This window comes from Cryptomeria japonica, unplaced genomic scaffold, assembly GCF_030272615.1.
Source record: "Cryptomeria japonica unplaced genomic scaffold, Sugi_1.0 HiC_scaffold_69, whole genome shotgun sequence".
Lineage (NCBI taxonomy): Eukaryota > Viridiplantae > Streptophyta > Pinopsida > Cupressales > Cupressaceae > Cryptomeria > Cryptomeria japonica.
This window is the reverse complement of record NW_026728891.1, coordinates 170,705-190,000: the sequence shown is the minus strand read 5'-3', so window position 1 is coordinate 190,000 and position 19,296 is coordinate 170,705. Positions and strand designations below refer to the sequence as shown.

The following is a 19,296-nucleotide window of genomic DNA, read 5'->3' as shown; positions in this document are numbered from 1 at the left end:
AACGGCTAGACGGAAGAGGCTTCAGGGCCACCTCGGAATGGTCCAAGCATCGGACGCGCTTGGGGCGACTGCCAGTGCCAACCCCTTATCCCGCGATGCGTCCGATACACAGATGGTTCCAAGGCGGCCGAGGAGCCTCACCGCATAGCAATCGGGGGTGCGAGGCGAGGGATGGGGCGGGAAGGCCCCAACGGCTAGACGGAAGAGGCTTCAGGGCCGCCTAGGAATGGTCCAAGCATCGGACACGCTTGGGGCGACTACCAGTGACAGCCCCCTATCCCGCGATGCGTCCGATACGAAGATGGTTCCAAGGCGGCCGAGGAGCCTCACCGCATAGCAATCGGGGTGCGAGGTGGGGGATGCGGCGAGATGGCCCCAACGGCTAGACGGAAGAGGCCACAGGGCCGCGTCGGAATAGTCCAAGCATCGGACGCGCTTGGGGCGACTACCAGTGACAACCCCTTATCCCGCGATGCGTCCGATACGAAGATAGTTCCAAGGCGGCCGAGGAGCCTCACCGCATAGCAATCGGGGTGCGAGGTGGGGGATGCGGCGAGATGGCCCCAACGGCTAGACGGAAGAGGCTGCAGGGCCGCCTCGGAATAGTCCAAGCATCGGACGCGCTTGGGGCCACTACCAGTGACAACCCCTTATCCCGCGATGCGTCCGATACGAAGATAGTTCCAAGGCGGCCGAAGAGCCTCACCGCATAGCAATCGGGGTGCGAGGTGGGGGATGCGGCGAGATGGCCCCAACGGCTAGACGGAAGAGGCCACAGGGCCGCCTCGGAATAGTCCAAGCATCGGACGCGCTTGGGGCGACTACCAGTGACAACCCCTTATCCCGCGATGCGTCCGATACGAAGATAGTTCCCAGGCGGCCGAGGAGCCTCACCGCATAGCAATCGGGGTGCGAGGCGAGGGATGCGGCGAGATGGCCCCAAAGGCTAGACGGAAGAGGCTGCAGGGCTGCCTCGGAATAGTCCAAGCATCGGACGCGCTTGGGGCGACTACCACTGCCAACCCCTTATCCCGCGATGCGTCCGATACACAGATAGTTCCGAGGCGGCCGAGGAGGTGGGGGATGCAGCGAGATGGCCCCAACGGCTAGACGGAAGAGGCTGCAGGGCCGCCTCGGAATAGTCCAAGCATCGGACGCGCTTGGGGCGACTACCAGTGACAACCCCTTATCCCGCGATGCGTCCGATACACAGATAGTTCCGAGGCGGCCAAGGAGCCTCACCGCATAGCAATCGTGGTGCGAGGTGGGGGATGCGGCGAGATGGCCCCAACGGCTAGACGGAAGAGGCTGCAGGGCCGCCTCGGAATGGTCCAAGCATCGGATGCGCTTGGGGCGACTACCACTGCCAACCCCTTATCCCGCGATGCGTCCGATACACAGATAGTTCCAAGGCGGCCGAGGAGCCTCACAGCATAGCAATCAGGGTGCGAGGCGAGGGATGCGGCGAGAAAGCCCCAACGGCTAGAGGGAAGAGGCTTCAGGTCCGCCTCGGAATGGTCCAAGCATCGGACGCGCTTGGGGCGACTACCAGTGACAACCCCTTATCCCGCGACGCGTCCGATACACAGATAGTTCCAAGGCGGCCGAGGAGCCTCACCGCATAGCAATCGGGGTGCGAGGCGAGGGATGCGGCGAGAAGGACCCAACGGCTACACGGAAGAGGCTTCGGGGCCGCCTCGGAATGGTCCAAGCATCGGACGCGCTTGGGGCGACTACCAGTGACAACCCCTTATCCCGCGACGCGTCCGATACACAGATAGTTCCAAGGCGGCCGAGGAGCCTCACCGCATAGCAATCGGGGTGCGAGGCGAGGGATGCGGCGAGAAGGACCCAACGGCTACACGGAAGAGGCTTCGGGGCCGCCTCGGAATGGTCCAAGCATCGGACGCGCTTGGGGCGACTACCAGTGACAACCCCTTATCCCGCGACGCGTCCGATACACAGATAGTTCCAAGGCGGCCGAGGAGCCTCACCGCATAGCAATCGGGGTGCGAGGCGAGGGATGCGGCGAGAAGGACCCAACGGCTAGACGGAAGAGGCTTCGGGTCCGCCTCGGAATGGTCCAAGCATCGGACGCGCTTGGGGCGACTACCAGTGACAACCCCTTATCCCGCGACGCGTCCGATACACAGATAGTTCCAAGGCGGCCGAGGAGCCTCACCGCATAGCAATCGGGGTGCGAGGCGAGGGATGCGGCGAGAAGGACCCAACGGCTAGACGGAAGAGGCTTCGGGTCCGCCTCGGAATGGTCCAAGCATCGGACGCGCTTGGGGCGACTACCAGTGACAACCCCTTATCCCGCGACGCGTCCGATACACAGATAGTTCCAAGGCGGCCGAGGAGCCTCACCGCATAGCAATCGGGGTGCGAGGCGAGGGATGCGGCGAGAAGGACCCAACGGCTAGACGGAAGAGGCTTCGGGTCCGCCTCGGAATGGTCCAAGCATCGGACGCGCTTGGGGCGACTACCAGTGACAACCCCTTATCCCGCGACGCGTCCGATACACAGATAGTTCCGAGGCGGCCGAGGAGCCTCACCGCATAGCAATCGGGGTGCGAGGCGAAGGATGCGGCGAGAAGGACCCAACGGCTAGACGGAAGAGGCTTCGGGTCCGCCTCGGAATGGTCCAAGCATCGGACGCGCTTGGGGCGACTACCAGTGACAACCCCTTATCCCGCGACGCGTCCGATACACAGATAGTTCCAAGGCGGCCGAGGAGCCTCACCGCATAGCAATCGGGGTGCGAGGCGAGGGATGCGGCGAGAAGGACCCAACGGCTAGACGGAAGAGGCTTCAGGGCCGCCTCGGAATGGTCCAAGCATCGAACGCGCTTGGGGCGACTACCAGTGACAACCCCTTATCCCGCGACGCGTCCGATACACAGATAGTTCTGAGGCGGCCGAGGAGCCTCACCGCATAGCAATCGGGGTGCGAGGCGAGGGATGCGGCGAGAAGGACCCAACGGCTAGACGGAAGAGGCTTCAGGGCCGCCTCGGAATGGTCCAAGCATCGGACGCGCTTGGGGCGACTACCAGTGACAACCCCTTATCCCGCGACGCGTCCGATACACAGATAGTTCCGAGGCGGCCGAGGAGCCTCACCGCATAGCAATCGGGGTGCGAGGCGAGGGATGCGGCGAGAAGGACCCAACGGCTAGACGGAAGAGGCTTCAGGGCCGCCTCGGAATGGTCCAAGCATCGGACGCGCTTGGGGCGACTACCAATGACAACCCCTTATCCCGCGACGCGTCCGATACACAGATAGTTCCGAGGCGGCCGAGGAGCCTCACCGCATAGCAATCGGGGTGCGAGGCGAGGGATGCGGCGAGAAGGACCCAACGGCTAGACGGAAGAGGCTTCAGGGCCGCCTCGGAATGGTCCAAGCATCGGACGCGCTTGGGGCGACTACCAGTGACAACCCCTTATCCCGCGACGCGTCCGATACACAGATAGTTCCGAGGCGGCCGAGGAGCCTCACCGCATAGCAATCGGGGTGCGAGGCGAGGGATGCGGCGAGAAGGACCCAACGGCTAGACGGAAGAGGCTTCAGGGCCGCCTCGGAATGGTCCAAGCATCGGACGCGCTTGGGGCGACTACCGTTGCCAACCCCTTATCCCGCGATGCGTCTGATACACAGATAGTTCCGAGGCGGCCGAGGAGCCTCACCGCATAGCAATCGGGTTGCGAGGCAGATTATTGGGAAGGGAACCCCCTGGGATGCGGCTCAAGCAGTGCCCAAAGGGACTGGAATGCGGAATCACATCGAGAGACCCAAATGCTATACGAGGGCTCAAATCGAATTATCGATTTGGCCACGACATGGACGCATCGGAACGACTACCTTTGCCGAACCACTCGCAATTGCATCCATACCGAAACCAATAGACATTTCCGTTAGAGCCCTCGCATAGCATTCGGGAATCTCGCATGCCCCTCTAAATCGACCAATGCTGGCGCTCAATGAAAATCCGAGCGCTACCACCGTTCGAGCGCCAGCATTGGTCGAGTTAGAGGGGCACGGGGGAGAATGCTCCAGTCAACACCTCCCCTATATAAGTTATTTGTCCGATTCTCGCACAACCGTAGTCTGCCTCGTCGAATCAAACAACGGTCCCAGATTCCGACTTCCGTTCCGTAGAGACCCAAAAGCTAGATGGAGGCTCGCAAGAAAGAGAGTCGGCGCATAGCAATCGGGTTTCTCGAACGTTTAGGGACCGAGCTCACTTGCGGATAGGGCAAAATCCGCCAAGCAACCCAAAAGCTAGACGGGGGCTCGAATCGAATCGCCTAGGCGGCCACAACAACGACGTGTTGGATCGACTACCAGTGCCAAACCATTCAGCAAGACTAGTCTGTGTCGAGGCCGGATAGAGATTCTCAGAGAGCGCCCGCATAGCATTTAGGAGACCTGCCGCGTCCCTCACACTCGACAAATGGTGGTGCACGTTTATAAATCCGAGCGATCCCAACCCTTTCAAGCACCAACATCGGTCGAGATAGAGGGGCACGGAGGGGGCTGCGTGAGACAACACAGTCCCCTATATAAGTTATTTGTCCGATTCTCACACATCCGAAGAATGGTCATCAAATCGGACAACAGCCCAAACTTCCGACTTCCGTCCCAGAAAGCCCAAGAGCTATCTAAAACGTTCATGGCCGGAACTCGATCGCGGCTATACCAGTCCGCCAAGCAACCCAAAAGCTAGACTGGAGCTCTAGTCGAATCACCTCTGTGGCCATTGCAAGGACGTGTTGGAGCGACTACCATTGCCGAACCATTCCGCAGGTCGAGTCCATACCAAGGCCGCATAGAGATTCACGATGAGCTCCTGCATAGCAATCAGGAGACTTGCCGTGTCCATCACAATCGATAAATCCTGGTGCAAGATTTTTGCATCCGAGCGCTCCAACCAGTCGAGCACCAGCATCAATCGACATAAACGGGCACGGGGGGAGGATGCTCGAGAACACTACCTCCCCTATATAAGTTATTTGTCCGATTCTCAAGCAGCCGAAGTCTGGTCATCGAATCGGGTCAAAGACCACAACTTCCGACTTTACCCACAATGCAAGTCATCGAATCGAACATCGGCCCCCGAGTCGGACTCCATGCGTATGTCAGGTCATCGGACCCAAATTCCGCCTTCCTGCGCATGGCGGGCCATCAATATCAACTCGGTCATCGGACCCAAACTCCGCCTTTTTGCGTATGGCACGCCTTCAAATCGGTCATCGGACCCAAATTCCGCCTTCCTGTGCATGGCGGGCCATCAACATCAACTCGGTCATCGGACCCAAATTCCGCCTTTCTGCGCATGGCACGCCATCAACTCGGTCATCGGACCCAAATTCCGCCTTCCTGCGCATGGCAGGTCATCGGACACAAATTCAGACCTCGCCAATATGCCTACGTATCGAATCGGTCATCGGACCCAACTTCCGACTTCATCCATACTGTAGGGTCTTTGAGGTTGGCGCGGTGCGCTCAACCCAGGGAGTCGACCCATCGAAGCATACACCTCCCCTATATAAGCTATTTGTCCGATTCCCACACCTGTGTAGTTTGCACCTCTGACCAGGACATCGACCCCAACTTCCGAACTCGACTGCAACGACGGCACCAGCGCCTTGGTGCGCACCTTGCGACGCACAGTCCCAACATTCGCCTTCCTGCACATGGCAGGTCATCGGACCCAAATTCCGACCTCGCGAGTATGCCTACATATCGAATCGGTCATCGGACCCAACTTCCGACTTCATCCATACCGTAGGGTCTTTGAGGTTGGCGCGGTGCGCTCAACCCGGGGAGTCGACCCAACGAAGCATACACCTCCCCTATATAAGCTATTTGTCCGATTCCCACACCTGTGTAGTTTGCACCTCCGATCAAGACATCGACCCCAACTTCCGAACTCGCCTCCAACGACCGAACCAGCGCCTTGGTGCGCACCTTGCAACGCACAGTGCCAACATTCGCCTTCCTGCACGTGGCAGGTCATCGGACCCAAATTCCGACCTCGCGAGTATGCCTACATATCGAATCGGTCATCGGACCCAACTTCCGACTTCATCCATACCGTAGGGTCTTTGAGGTTGGCGCGGTGCGCTCAACCCGGGGAGTCGACCCAACGAAGCATACACCTCCCCTATATAAGCTATTTGTCCGATTCCCACACCTGTGTAGCTTGCACCTCCGATCAGGACATCGACCCCAACTTCCGAACTCGACTAAAAAGACCGCACCAGCGCCTTGGTGTGCACCTTGCAACGCACAGTGTCAACATTCGCCTTCCTGCACATGGCAGGTCATCGGACCCAAATTCCGACCTCATGAGCATACCTACTAATCGAATCGGTCATCGGACCCAACTTCCGACTTCATCCATACCGTAGGGTCTTTGAGGTTGGCGCGGTGCGCTCAACCTGGGGAGTCGACCCATCGAAGCATACACCTCCCCTATATAAGCTATTTGTCCGATTCCGACACCTGTGTAGTTTGCACCTCCGCTCAGGACATCGACCCCAACTTCCGAACTCGCCTGCAACGACCGAACCAGCGCCTTGGTGCGCACCAAAAGTGCGCACTTTTGGAGGGCACTTTTGTGCGCTCCAAAGGTGCGCACTTTTGGAGGGCACTTTTCTGCGCTCCAAAGGTGCGCACTTTTGGAGGGCACTTTTTGGAGGGCACTTTTCTGCGCTCCAAAGGTGCGCACTTTTGGAGGGCACTTTTTGGAGGGCACTTTTCTGCGCTCCAAAGGTGCGCACTTTTGGAGGGCACTTTTTGGAGGGCACTTTTCTGCGCTCCAAAGGTGCGCACTTTTGGAGGGCACTTTTTGGAGGGCACTTTTCTGCGCTCCAAAGGTGCGCACTTTTGGAGGGCACTTTTTGGAGGGCACTTTTCTGCGCTCCAAAGGTGCGCACTTTTGGAGGGCACTTTTTGGAGGGCACTTTTCTGCGCTCCAAAGGTGCGCACTTTTGGAGGGCACTTTTTGGAGGGCACTTTTCTGCGCTCCAAAGGTGCGCACTTTTGGAGGGCACTTTTTGGAGGGCACTTTTCTGCGCTCCAAAGGTGCGCACTTTTGGAGGGCACTTTTTGGAGGGCACTTTTCTGCGCTCCAAAGGTGCGCACTTTTGGAGGGCACTTTTTGGAGGGCACTTTTCTGCGCTCCAAAGGTGCGCACTTTTGGAGGGCACTTTTGTGCACTCCAAAGGTGCGCACTTTTGGAGGGCACTTTTCCTGTGCTCCAAAGGTGCACACCTAGGTGAGCACCTTCGACCACACCTTGTAGCACACCAAACTCTGACTTTCGACTTCATCCGCAATGCAGGGTCTTTGAGGTTGGCGCAATGCGCACAACCAGGGGAGTCGACCCATCAAACCCAACACCTCCCCTATATAAGCTATTTGTCTGATTCTCATACATGCGTAGCCTGCAGGAGCAATTAGGACATCGACCCCAACTTTCGGCTTCTAAACGAAAACAAGGTCTTTGAGGTTGGTGTAATGCGAACAACTAGGGGAGTCAACCCATCAAACCCAACACCTCCCCTATATAAGCTATTTGTCTGATTCTCATACATGTGTAGTCTACAGGAGCAATTAGGACATCGACCCCAACTTTTGACTTCTTAACGAAAACAAGGTCTTTGAGGTTGACGTAATGCGCACAACCAGGGGAGTCGACCCATCAAACCCAACACCTCCCCTATATAAGCTATTTGTCCGATTCTCATACATGTGTAGCCTGCAGGAGCCATTAGGACATTGACCCCAACTTTTGACTTCTTAACGAAAACAAGGTCTTTGAGGTTGGCGTAATGCGCACAACCAAGGGAGTTGACCCATCAAACCCAACACCTCCCCTATATAAGCTATTTGTCTGATTCTCATACATGTGTAGCCTGCAACAATGATTAGGACATCCACCCCAACTTCTGAATTCGTCTGCGTTGACCGCACCAAAGGTGCACGCCTTGGTGCTCACCAAAATCCGACTTCCGACTTCTTCTGCTATGCGGGGTCTTTGAGGTTGGCGCAGTGCGCACAACCAGGGGAGTCAACCCACCGAATGCAACACCTCCCCTATATAAGCTATTTGTCTGATTCTCATACATGCGTAGACTGCAGCAATGATTAGGACATCCACCCCAACTTTTGACTTCTTAAACAAGACAGGGTCTTTGAAGTTGGTGCAGTGCACACAACCAGGGGAGTCGACCCATCAAACGCAACACCTCCCCTATATAAAGCTATTTGTCCGATTCTCATACGTGTAGTCTGCAGCAGCGATTAGGACATCGACCCCAACTTCCGAATTCGTTTGCATTGACCGCACCAAAGGTGCACGCCTTGGTGTGCACCCTGGAGTGCACTTTGGTGCTCACCTCGGTGCACACTTTGGTGTGCACCTCGGTGTGCACCAAAGGTGCGCACCTTGGAGCGCACCAAAGGTGTACACTTTGGAGCGCACCACATAGGGTCTTTGAGAGGTTGGCGCAGTGCGCACACCAAGGTGGGTGTTGAGGTGCGTGCCGAGGTGGGTGGGTGCTAGGGTGCGCTCCATGGTGGGTGCCAGGGTGGGTGCGTGCTAGGGTGGATTCCAAAGAGGGTCATAGGGTGGGTGCCAAGGTGGGTTGGTGATATAGTGGGTTCAAAGGTGGGTACTAGGGTGGGTTCCAAGGTGGGTCACAAGTTGGGTGCCAGGATGCGTGGGTGTTAGGTTGGGTGCCAAGGTGGGCTCCTGCGTGGGTGGGTGCTAGGGTGGGTTTCAAGGTGGACGCGAGGGCGGGTGCCAAGGTGGGTAACAAGTTGGGTGTTAGGATGGGTGAGTGCTAGAGTGGGTGCCAAGGTGGGTGGGTGCTAAGGTGGATGCCAAGGTGGTTCACAGGGTGGGTGGGTTCTAGGGTGAGTTCCAAGGTGGGTCACAGGTTCAGTGCTAGGGTGGGTGTCAAGGCGGGTGTCGAGGTGCCTGGGTGCTAGGGTGTGGATGCCAATGTGGGTCATAGGGTGGGTACTAGGGTGGGCTGCAATGTGGGTGCCAAGGTGGGTAACATGCTCGGTGGGTTCTAAATTGGGTGCCAGGGTGGGTGTGCACCCACCTTGCCCGAGGTGGGTGCCAAGGTGCCAGTGTGGGTGGGTGCTAAGGTGGATGCCAAGGTGGGTGAGAAGGTGGGTGATAGGTTGAGTGGTAGGATGGGTGGGTGCCAAGATGGGTCACAGGGTGGGTGCAAGGGTGGGTAGGTGCTAGGGTTGGTGTCAGGGTGGGTGGGTGCTAGGTTGGGTTCCAAGGTGGGTGCGAGGGTGAGTGTCAAGGTGGGTCACAGGTTAGGTGCTAGGATGGGTGAGTGCTAGGGTGCAAAGGTGCCAGGGTGGGTGCTAGGATGGGTCGATGCTAGGGTGAGTGGCAAGGTGGGTCCACAAGTGTCAAGGTGGGTGCCGAGGTGGGTGCCAAGTCGGCGACTGCTATGGTGGATGCCAAGGTGGGTCACGGGGTGGGTGCCAAGTTGCTAGGTTGGGTTCCAAGGTGGGTGCCAACGTGGGTGCTAGGGTGCGTGGGTTAAAGGGTGTGTCACAACGTGGGTGCCAGGATGGGTGCGCACCCACACTGGCCAAGACGGGTGCGGGTGCAAGGTTGGGTTCCAAGCCCGGTCACAGGCTGGGTGCTAGGATGGGTGGGTGCCAAGGTGGGCACCAGGGTGGGTGCACCCACCCTGGCCAAGGTGGGTCACGGGGTGGGTCCTAGGGTGGGTAACGGGGTGGGTACTAAGGTGCGTGCCAAGGTGGGTCATAGGGTGGGTGCCAAGGTGGGCACCAGGGTGGGTGTGCACCAACCCTAGCCAGGGTAGGTCACGGGGTGGTTGTCGGGGTGGGCGTCAAGGAGCCAAGGTGGGTGGCAAGTAGCCAAGTTGCGTGCCAAGGTGGGTGTCGGGGTGGGTGCCAAGGATCCAAGGTGGGTGCCAAGGAACCAAGGTGGGTGTCTGGGTGGGTGCCGAGGTGGGAGCCAGGGTGGGTCCCAAGGTGAGTGCAAAGGTGGGTGCCAGGGTCAAGGTGAGTGCCAATGTGGGTTCCAAGGTGCCAGGGTCAGGGTGAGTGCCAATGTGGGTTCAAAGGTGCTAAGTTGGGTGCGAGGTTGGGTGCGAGGGTGGGTGGGTGCCAAGGTGTGCTAGGTGGAAGCCCGGGTGGGTCGGCATCCCATGGGTGTCGAGTTGGGTGCCTGATGGGTGCTTCTTGTCAAGTTTTAGTCGTCGGGACTCATTTCGAGCCTTAGAGGTCGTTTCTTGTCCGGTTGCCCTGTCTTCGACCTGGGAACCCAATTTTGGTCCTCGGGTCCCATTTTTTTTTGTCTCGCATCCCACTTTTGGCCTGTGGCCTTTTCGGGGTCGATTCTCGTTTTGGGCATCAGAGCATGTTTCTTCTCCTAAAACCCAATATTTGTTTATTAAGTCTCGGAACACATTTTTGTTCTCGTGGACCCATCATGGGTCTTGGAACGCATTTGTGGTCCTTGGGTCCCATTTTGCATCCCGAAACTTGTGTTTTGGTGCTTGATCCCTATTTTGGGTGCCCACCTTGCACCAAGTGCGCACCCGGGGCAAACCGAGCGCCTTGGTGCACCGGGGCAAGATCGAGCGTGCACCCGAGGCGCCCCGAACATGCACCAAGGTGCACTCGGCCCACATGTGAGCGCAGGTCGTTGCGCCCGAGGTGGTGTGTGGGCACCGCGTTGCAGACGGGACACTGCACGCACACGACGCCCCCTCCAGGTGCACGCACGTAGGCCGGGCCGGGTGCACACCCGACGCCCTAGCAAGGTGCGCGCACCCGGGCAGGGCTCACACTTGGCGAACGGGGCGCACTTCGCGAGGGAGGGTGTGCACCTCGACGGGGGTGGGTGGCCGGGGTGGATTCGCACGTGGGTCGCGGTTTGCTAAGTACACACTGCGACAAGCTCATAACGGGTGCGATCATACCAGCGTTAGTGCACCGGATCCCATCAGAACTCCGCAGTTAAGCGCGCTTGGGCCGGAGTAGTACTGGGATGGGTGACCTCCCGGGAAGTCCCGGTGTTGCACCCTTTTTTAGTTTTTCGCCGGGCGTCGCAATGCTATTTGAATAAACCTTTTGCCCGTTTGCGTTCTCGTCGGGGCCGGGCCGGGCCGGGGTGCGCTGCCCGCACTACCGCGCGCGCGGGGGCGACACCGAGCGCGCACCCGAGGCGCCCCGAGCACACAGGCCACGGTGCAACCCGGGCGTTGTGCGCGCACCCCGGTGCGCCCGAGGTGCTGCGCGCGCACCCAGGTGAAATCAGTGTGCACCTCGGCCAGTGCGCGCTCGGTCGAGTCGCGCACGTTGGCCAAGGTGCACGGTGATGTTTCTTACTCTAAGGTTCCGCACCAGACGCCCGGGACAGGTGAGCGAAGCTGGGCGGGGCCGGGTGCGCGGCCGGGGCAGGTGCACGCAGCTGGAGAGAGCTTTGGAGCACACTTCGGAGCGCACCAATGATGCGCTCCATTCAAAAGTTTCCTGAAAAGGCAAAAAAAGTTGAGATTATAGAATTTCCCACTTGAGAGATTGTAAAAAAAAAAAATTTAAAATGAAGGAAACGCGGGTGCCAAGGTGTGCGCAGCCCAGCCAAGGTGTGCGCACCAAGGCGCCCACCCTGGCGAAGGTGCACGCAAGGTGCGCACCCGAGGCAAACCGGACAATTAACCCAACTTTCGACTTCGCGCGCACCTTGGAGCGCACTTCGGAGCGCTCCTTGGTGCGCACCAATCTTGGGCACCTCGGAGTGCACCATGGCGCCCACCAAGGTGCGCACCCGGGGCAAACCGAGCTCCGACTTCGTGCGCACCTTGGAGCGCACGAAAGGTGCGCACCATGGCGCCCACCAAGGTGCGCAGCCCAGCCAAGGCGTGCGCATCAAGGTGCGCACCCTGGCGAAGGTGCGCACCCGGGGCAAACCGAGCTCCGACTTCGTGCGCACCTTGGAGCGCACAAAAGGTGCGCAACCCAGCCAAGGTGTGCGCACCCCGGTCAAACCGAGCTCCGAATCGTGCGCACCAGAGGTGCACGCCATCGTGCGCACCTTGGAGCACACTTCGGAGCCCTCCTTGGTGCGCGCCGATGTTGCGCACCTCGGAGCGCACCCGGGGAAAACAATGCAATTAACCCGACTTTCGACTTCGTGGGCACCTCGGAGCGCTCTCGGGTTCGCACCTCGGAGCACACCGAGGTGCGCACCTTTGATGCGCTGCCTTCACCAATTTCCAGAAAAGGCAAGAAAACATTGAGAAGGTGTGCGCACCGAGGTGCCCACCCTGGCGAAGGTGCACGCGAGGTGCGCACCCGGGGCAAACCGGGCTCCGACTTCGTGCACGCCGCACCTTGGAGCACACTTCGGAGCGCTCCTTGGTGCGCACCAGGGCGCGCAACCCAGCCGAGGTGCCCACCCCGGCGAAGGTGCACGCGAGGTGCGCACCCGGGGCAAACCGGGCTCCGACTTCGTGCACGCCATGGTGCCCACCGCGGCGAAGGTGCACGCGAGGTGCGCACCCGGGGCAAACCGGGCTCCGACTTCGTGCACGCCGCACCTTGGAGCACACTTCGGAGCGCTCCTTGGTGCGCACCATGGTGCCCACCAGGGCGCGCAACCCCGCCGAAGGTGCACGCGAGGTGCGCACCCGGGGCAAACCGGGCTCCGACTTCGTGCACGCCGCACCTTGGAGCACACTTCGGAGCGCTCCTTGGTGCGCACCATGGTGCCCACCAGGGCGCGCAACCCCGCCGAAGGTGCACGCGAGGTGCGCACCCGGGGCAAACCGGGCTCCGACTTCGTGCACGCCATGGTGCGCACCGCGGCGAAGGTGCGCACCCGGGGCAAACCGGGCTCCGACTTCGTGCACGCCGCACCTTGGAGCACACTTCGGAGCGCTCCTTGGTGCGCACCAGGGCGCGCAACCCAGCCGAGGTGCCCACCCCGGCGAAGGTGCACGCGAGGTGCGTACCCGGGGCAAACCGGGCTCCGACTTCGTGCACGCCGCACCTTGGAGCACACTTCGGAGCGCTCCTTGGTGCGCACCATGGTGCCCACCAGGCCGCGCAACCCAGCCAAGGTGTGCGCACCAAGGTGCACGCGAGGTGCGCACCCGGGGCAAACCGGGGTCCGACTTCGTGCACGCCGCACCTTGGAGCACACATCGGGGCGCTCCCGGGTTCGCACCGGCGTTGCGCACCGTGGTGGGCACCTCGGAGCACACCAAGGTGGGCAGCGAGGTGCGCACCTTTGATGCGATGCCTTCACTAATTTCCATAAAAGGCAAAAAAAAAACGAGATTTTAAAATTTCCGTTTTGAAAGATAGTGAGAAAAAGGGAATGCTGGTGCCATCTTGAGCCCGCCCTGGTGCGCAGCCCAGCCAAGGTGTGCGCACCAAGGTGCCCACCCTGGCGAAGGTGCGCGCCCGGGCAATTAACCCAACTTCCAACTTCGCGCGCGCCAGGGTGGGAGCGCACCCAACAACCGGGCCTGGGAAGAGCCAATGCGAGAAACCCCACCAAACGCTCTGACAAAAAAAGAGGGGGCGCTCCAGTAACCCCGCTTCGGAGCGCACCCTGGGCAAACCCAGCCAAGGTGCCCACCCCGGCCAAGGTGCAGGCGAGGTGCGCACCCGGGGCAAACCGGGCTCCGACAACGTGCACGCCGCACCTTGGAGCACACTTCGTAGCGCTCCCGGGTGCGCACCTCAGAGCACACCAAGGTGGGCAGCGAGGTGCGCACCTTTGATGCGCTGCCTTCACTAATTTCCAGAAAAGGCAAAAAAAAAAGGAGATTTTAAAATTTCCGTTTTGAAAGATAGTGAAAAAAACGGAACGCGCGTGCCATCTTGAGCCCGCCCTGGTGCGCAGCCCAGGTAAGGTGCCCACCCTGGCAAAGGTGCGCACCCGGGCAATTAACCCTACTTCCGACTTCGTGCGCGCCAGGGTGGCAACCGGGCCTCGGAAGAGCCAATGCGAGAAACCCCACCAAACGCTCCGACAAAAAAAGAGGCGGCGCTCCAATAACCCCGCTTCGGAGCGCAGCCGGGGCAAACCCAGCCAAGGTGCCCACCCCGACGAAGGTGCACGCGAGGTGCGCACCCGGGGCAAACCGGGCTCCGACAACGTGCACGCAGCACCTTGGAGCACACTTCGAAGCACTCCCGGGTGCCCACCGGCGTTGCGCACCGTGGTGGGCAGCGAGGTGCGCACCTTTGATGCGCTGCCTTCACTAATTTCCAGAAAAAGGCAAAAAAAAATGAGATTTTAAAATTTCCGTTTTGAAAGATAGTGAAAAAAAAGGAACGCGGGTGCCATCTTGAGCCTGCCCTGGTGCGCAGCCCAGGCAAGGCATGCGCACCAAGGTGCCCACCCGAGGTGCACACCCGGGGCAAACCGGGCTCCGACTTCGTGCAGGCCGCACCTTGGAGCACACTTCGGAGCGCTCCTTGGTGCGCACCATGGTGCCCACCAGGGCGCGCAACCCAGCCAAGGTCTGCACACCAAGGTGCCCACCCCGGCGAAGGTGCACGCGAGGTGCGCACCCGGGGCAAACCGGGCTCCGACTTCGTGCACGCCATGGTGCCCACCGCGGCGAAGGTGCACGCGAGGTGCGCACCCGGGGCAAACCGGGCTCCGACTTCGTGCACGCCGCACCTTGGAGCACACTTCGGAGCGCTCCTTGGTGCGCACCATGGTGCCCACCAGGGCGCGCAACCCAGCCAAGGTGTGCGCACCAAGGTGCACGCGAGGTGCGCACCCGGGGCAAACCGGGGTCCGACTTCGTGCACGCCGCACCTTGGAGCACACATCGGAGCGCTCCCAGGTTCGCACCAGCGTTGCGCACCTTTGATGCGCTGCCTTCACTAATTTCCAGAAAAGGCAAAAAAAAACGATATTTTAAAATTTCCGTTCTGAAAGATAGTGAAAAAAACGGAACGCGGGTGCCATCTTGAGCCCTTCCTGGTGCGCAGCCCAGGCAAGTTGTGCGCACCAAGGTGCCCACCCTGGCGGAGGTGCGCGCCCGGGGCAAACCGGGCTCCGACTTCGTGCACTGCATGGTGCCCACCAAGGCGCGCAACCCAGCCAAGGTGCCCACCGCAGCGAAGGTGCACGCGAGGTGCACACCCGGGGCAAACCGGGCTCCGACTTCGTGCACGCCGCACCTTGGAGCACACTTCAGAGCGCTCCTTGGTGCGCACCAGGGCGCGCAACCCAGCCGAGGTGCCCACCCCGGCGAAGGTGCACGCGAGGTGCGCACCCGGGGCAAACCGGGCTCCGACTTCGTGCACGCCATGGTGCCCACCGCGGCGAAGGTGCGCACCCGGGGCAAACCGGGCTCCGACTTCGTGCACGCCGCACCTTGGAGCACACTTCGGAGCGCTCCTTGGTGCGCACCATGGTGCCCACCAGGCCGCGCAACCCAGCCAAGGTGTGCGCACCAAGGTGCACGCGAGGTGCGCACCCGGGGCAAACCGGGGTCCGACTTCGTGCACGCCGCACCTTGGAGCACACATCGGGGCGCTCCCGGGTTCGCACCGGCGTTGCGCACCGTGGTGGGCACCTCGGAGCACACCAAGGTGGGCAGCGAGGTGCGCACCTTTGATGCGATGCCTTCACTAATTTCCATAAAAGGCAAAAAAAAAACGAGATTTTAAAATTTCCGTTTTGAAAGATAGTGAGAAAAAGGGAATGCTGGTGCCATCTTGAGCCCGCCCTGGTGCGCAGCCCAGCCAAGGTTTGCGCACCAAGGTGCCCACCCTGGCGAAGGTGCGCGCCCGGGCAATTAACCCAACTTCCAACTTCGCGCGCGCCAGGGTGGGAGCGCACCCAACAACCGGGCCTGGGAAGAGCCAATGCGAGAAACCCCACCAAACTCTCTGACAAAAAAAGAGGGGGCGCTCCAGTAACCCCGCTTCGGAGCGCACCCTGGGCAAACCCAGCCAAGGTGCCCACCCCGGCCAAGGTGCAGGCGAGGTGCGCACCCGGGGCAAACCGGGCTCCGACAACGTGCACGCCGCACCTTGGAGCACACTTCGTAGCGCTCCCGGGTGCGCACCTCAGAGCACACCAAGGTGGGCAGCGAGGTGCGCACCTTTGATGCGCTGCCTTCACTAATTTCCAGAAAAGGCAAAAAAAAAAGGAGATTTTAAAATTTCCGTTTTGAAAGATAGTGAAAAAAACGGAACGCGCGTGCCATCTTGAGCCCGCCCTGGTGCGCAGCCCAGGTAAGGTGCCACCCTGGCAAAGGTGCGCACCCGGGCAATTAACCCTACTTCCGACTTCGTGCGCGCCAGGGTGGCAACCGGGCCTCGGAAGAGCCAATGCGAGAAACCCCACCAAACGCTCCGACAAAAAAAGAGGCGGCGCTCCAATAACCCCGCTTCGGAGCGCAGCCGGGGCAAACCAAGCCAAGGTGCCCACCCCGACGAAGGTGCACGCGAGGTGCGCACCCGGGGCAAACCGGGCTCCGACAACGTGCACGCAACACCTTGGAGCACACTTCGAAGCACTCCCGGGTGCCCACCGGCGTTGCGCACCGTGGTGGGCAGCGAGGTGCGCACCTTTGATGCGCTGCCTTCACTAATTTCCAGAAAAAGGCAAAAAAAAATGAGATTTTAAAATTTCCGTTTTGAAAGATAGTGAAAAAAAAGGAACGCGGGTGCCATCTTGAGCCCGCCCTGGTGCGCAGCCCAGGCAAGGCATGCGCACCAAGGTGCCCACCCGAGGTGCACACCCGGGGCAAACCGGGCTCCGACTTCGTGCAGGCCGCACCTTGGAGCACACTTCGGAGCGCTCCTTGGTGCGCACCATGGTGCCCACCAGGGCGCACCCGGGGCAAACCGGGCTCCGACTTTGTGCACGCCGCACCTTGGAGCACACATCGGAGCGCTCCCAGGTTCGCACCAGCGTTGCGCACCTTTGATGCGCTGCCTTCACTAATTTCCAGAAAAGGCAAAAAAAAACGATATTTTAAAATTTCCGTTCTGAAAGATAGTGAAAAAAACGGAACGCGGGTGCCATCTTGAGCCCTTCCTGGTGCGCAGCCCAGGCAAGTTGTGCGCACCAAGGTGCCCACCCTGGCGGAGGTGCGCGCCCGGGGCAAACCGGGCTCCGACTTCGTGCACTGCATGGTGCCCACCAAGGCGCGCAACCCAGCCAAGGTGCCCACCGCAGCGAAGGTGCACGCGAGGTGCGCACCCGAGGTGCACACCCGGGGCAAACCGGGCTCCGACTTCGTGCACGCCGCACCTTGGAGCACACTTCAGAGCGCTCCTTGGTACGCACCAGGGCGCGCAACCCAGCCAAGGTGCTCACCCCGGCGAAGGTGCACGCGAGGTGCGCACCCGGGGCAAACCGGGCTCGGACTTCGTGCACGCCGCACCTTGGAGCACACATCGGAGCGCTCCCGGGTTCGCACCAGCATTGCGCACCTTTGATGCGCTGCCTTCACTAATTTCCAGAAAAGGCAAAAAAAAGAAAAAAATGAGATTTTAAAATTTCCGTTTTGAAAGATAGTGAAAAAAACGGAACGCGGGTGCCATCTTGAGCCCGCCCTGGTGTGCAGCCCAGGCAAGTTGTGCGCACCAAGGCACCCACCCTGGCCAAGGTGGGTCACGGGGTGGGTCCTAGGGTGGGTAACGGGGTGGGTACTAAGGTGCGTGCCAAGGTGGGTCATAGGGTGGGTGCCAAGGTGGGCACCAGGGTGGGTGTGCACCAACCCTAGCCAGGGTAGGTCACGGGGTGGTTGTCGGGGTGGGCGTCAAGGAGCCAAGATGGGTGGCAAGTAGCCAAGTTGCGTGCCAAGGTGGGTGTCGGGGTGGGTGCCAAGGATCCAAGGTGGGTGCCAAGGAACCAAGGTGGGTGTCTGGGTGGGTGCCGAGGTGGGAGCCAGGGTGGGTCCCAAGGTGAGTGCAAAGGTGGGTGCCAGGGTCAAGGTGAGTGCCAATGTGGGTTCCAAGGTGCCAGGGTCAGGGTGAGTGCCAATGTGGGTTCAAAGGTGCTAAGTTGGGTGCGAGGTTGGGTGCGAGGGTGGGTGGGTGCCAAGGTGTGCTAGGTGGAAGCCCGGGTGGGTCGGCATCCCATGGGTGTCGAGTTGGGTGCCTGATGGGTGCTTCTTGTCAAGTTTTAGTCGCCGGGACTCATTTCGAGCCTTAGAGGTCGTTTCTTGTCCGGTTGCCCTGTCTTCGACCTGGGAACCCAATTTTGGTCCTCGGGTCCCATTTTTTTTTGTCTCGCATCCCACTTTTGGCCTGTGGCCTTTTCGGGGTCGATTCTCGTTTTGGGCATCAGAGCATGTTTCTTCTCCTAAAACCCAATATTTGTTTATTAAGTCTCGGAACACATTTTTGTTCTCGTGGACCCATCATGGGTCTTGGAACGCATTTGTGGTCCTTGGGTCCCATTTTGCATCCCGAAACTTGTGTTTTGGTGCTTGATCCCTATTTTGGGTGCCCACCTTGCACCAAGTGCGCACCCGGGGCAAACCGAGCGCCTTGGTGCACCGGGGCAAGATCGAGCGTGCACCCGAGGCGCCCCGAACATGCACCAAGGTGCACTCGGCCCACATGTGAGCGCAGGTCGTTGCGCCCGAGGTGGTGTGTGGGCACCGCGTTGCAGACGGGACACTGCACGCACACGACGCCCCCTCCAGGTGCACGCACGTAGGCCGGGCCGGGTGCACACCCGACGCCCTAGCAAGGTGCGCGCACCCGGGCAGGGCTCACACTTGGCGAACGGGGCGCACTTCGCGAGGGAGGGTGTGCACCTCGACGGGGGTGGGTGGCCGGGGTGGATTCGCACGTGGGTCGCGGTTTGCTAAGTACACACTGCGACAAGCTCATAACGGGTGCGATCATACCAGCGTTAGTGCACCGGATCCCATCAGAACTCCGCAGTTAAGCGCGCTTGGGCCGGAGTAGTACTGGGATGGGTGACCTCCCGGGAAGTCCCGGTGTTGCACCCTTTTTTAGTTTTTCGCCGGGCGTCGCAATGCTATTTGAATAAACCTTTTGCCCGTTTGCGTTCTCGTCGGGGCCGGGCCGGGCCGGGGTGCGCTGCCCGCACTACCGCGCGCGCGGGGGCGACACCGAGCGCGCACCCGAGGCGCCCCGAGCACACAGGCCACGGTGCAACCCGGGCGTTGTGCGCGCACCCCGGTGCGCCCGAGGTGCTGCGCGCGCACCCAGGTGAAATCGGTGTGCACCTCGGCCAGTGCGCGCTCGGTCGAGTCGCGCACGTTG

The 19,296-nt window shown here is 60.4% G+C and overlaps 2 non-coding genes across 2 annotated transcripts; both read left to right on the top strand.

Annotated features, from left to right (window-relative positions):
- Positions 1–10,977: 10,977 nt before the first annotated feature.
- LOC131863831 (5S ribosomal RNA) lies at positions 10,978–11,096 on the top strand. Its single transcript, XR_009362725.1, has one exon. It is a non-coding gene; the product is annotated as a 5S ribosomal RNA (ribosomal RNA).
- A 7,804-nt stretch (positions 11,097–18,900) lies between these two features.
- On the top strand, positions 18,901–19,019 carry LOC131863830 (5S ribosomal RNA). The gene has a single exon (XR_009362724.1). It is a non-coding gene; the product is annotated as a 5S ribosomal RNA (ribosomal RNA).
- The last annotated feature ends 277 nt before the right edge of the window (positions 19,020–19,296 follow it).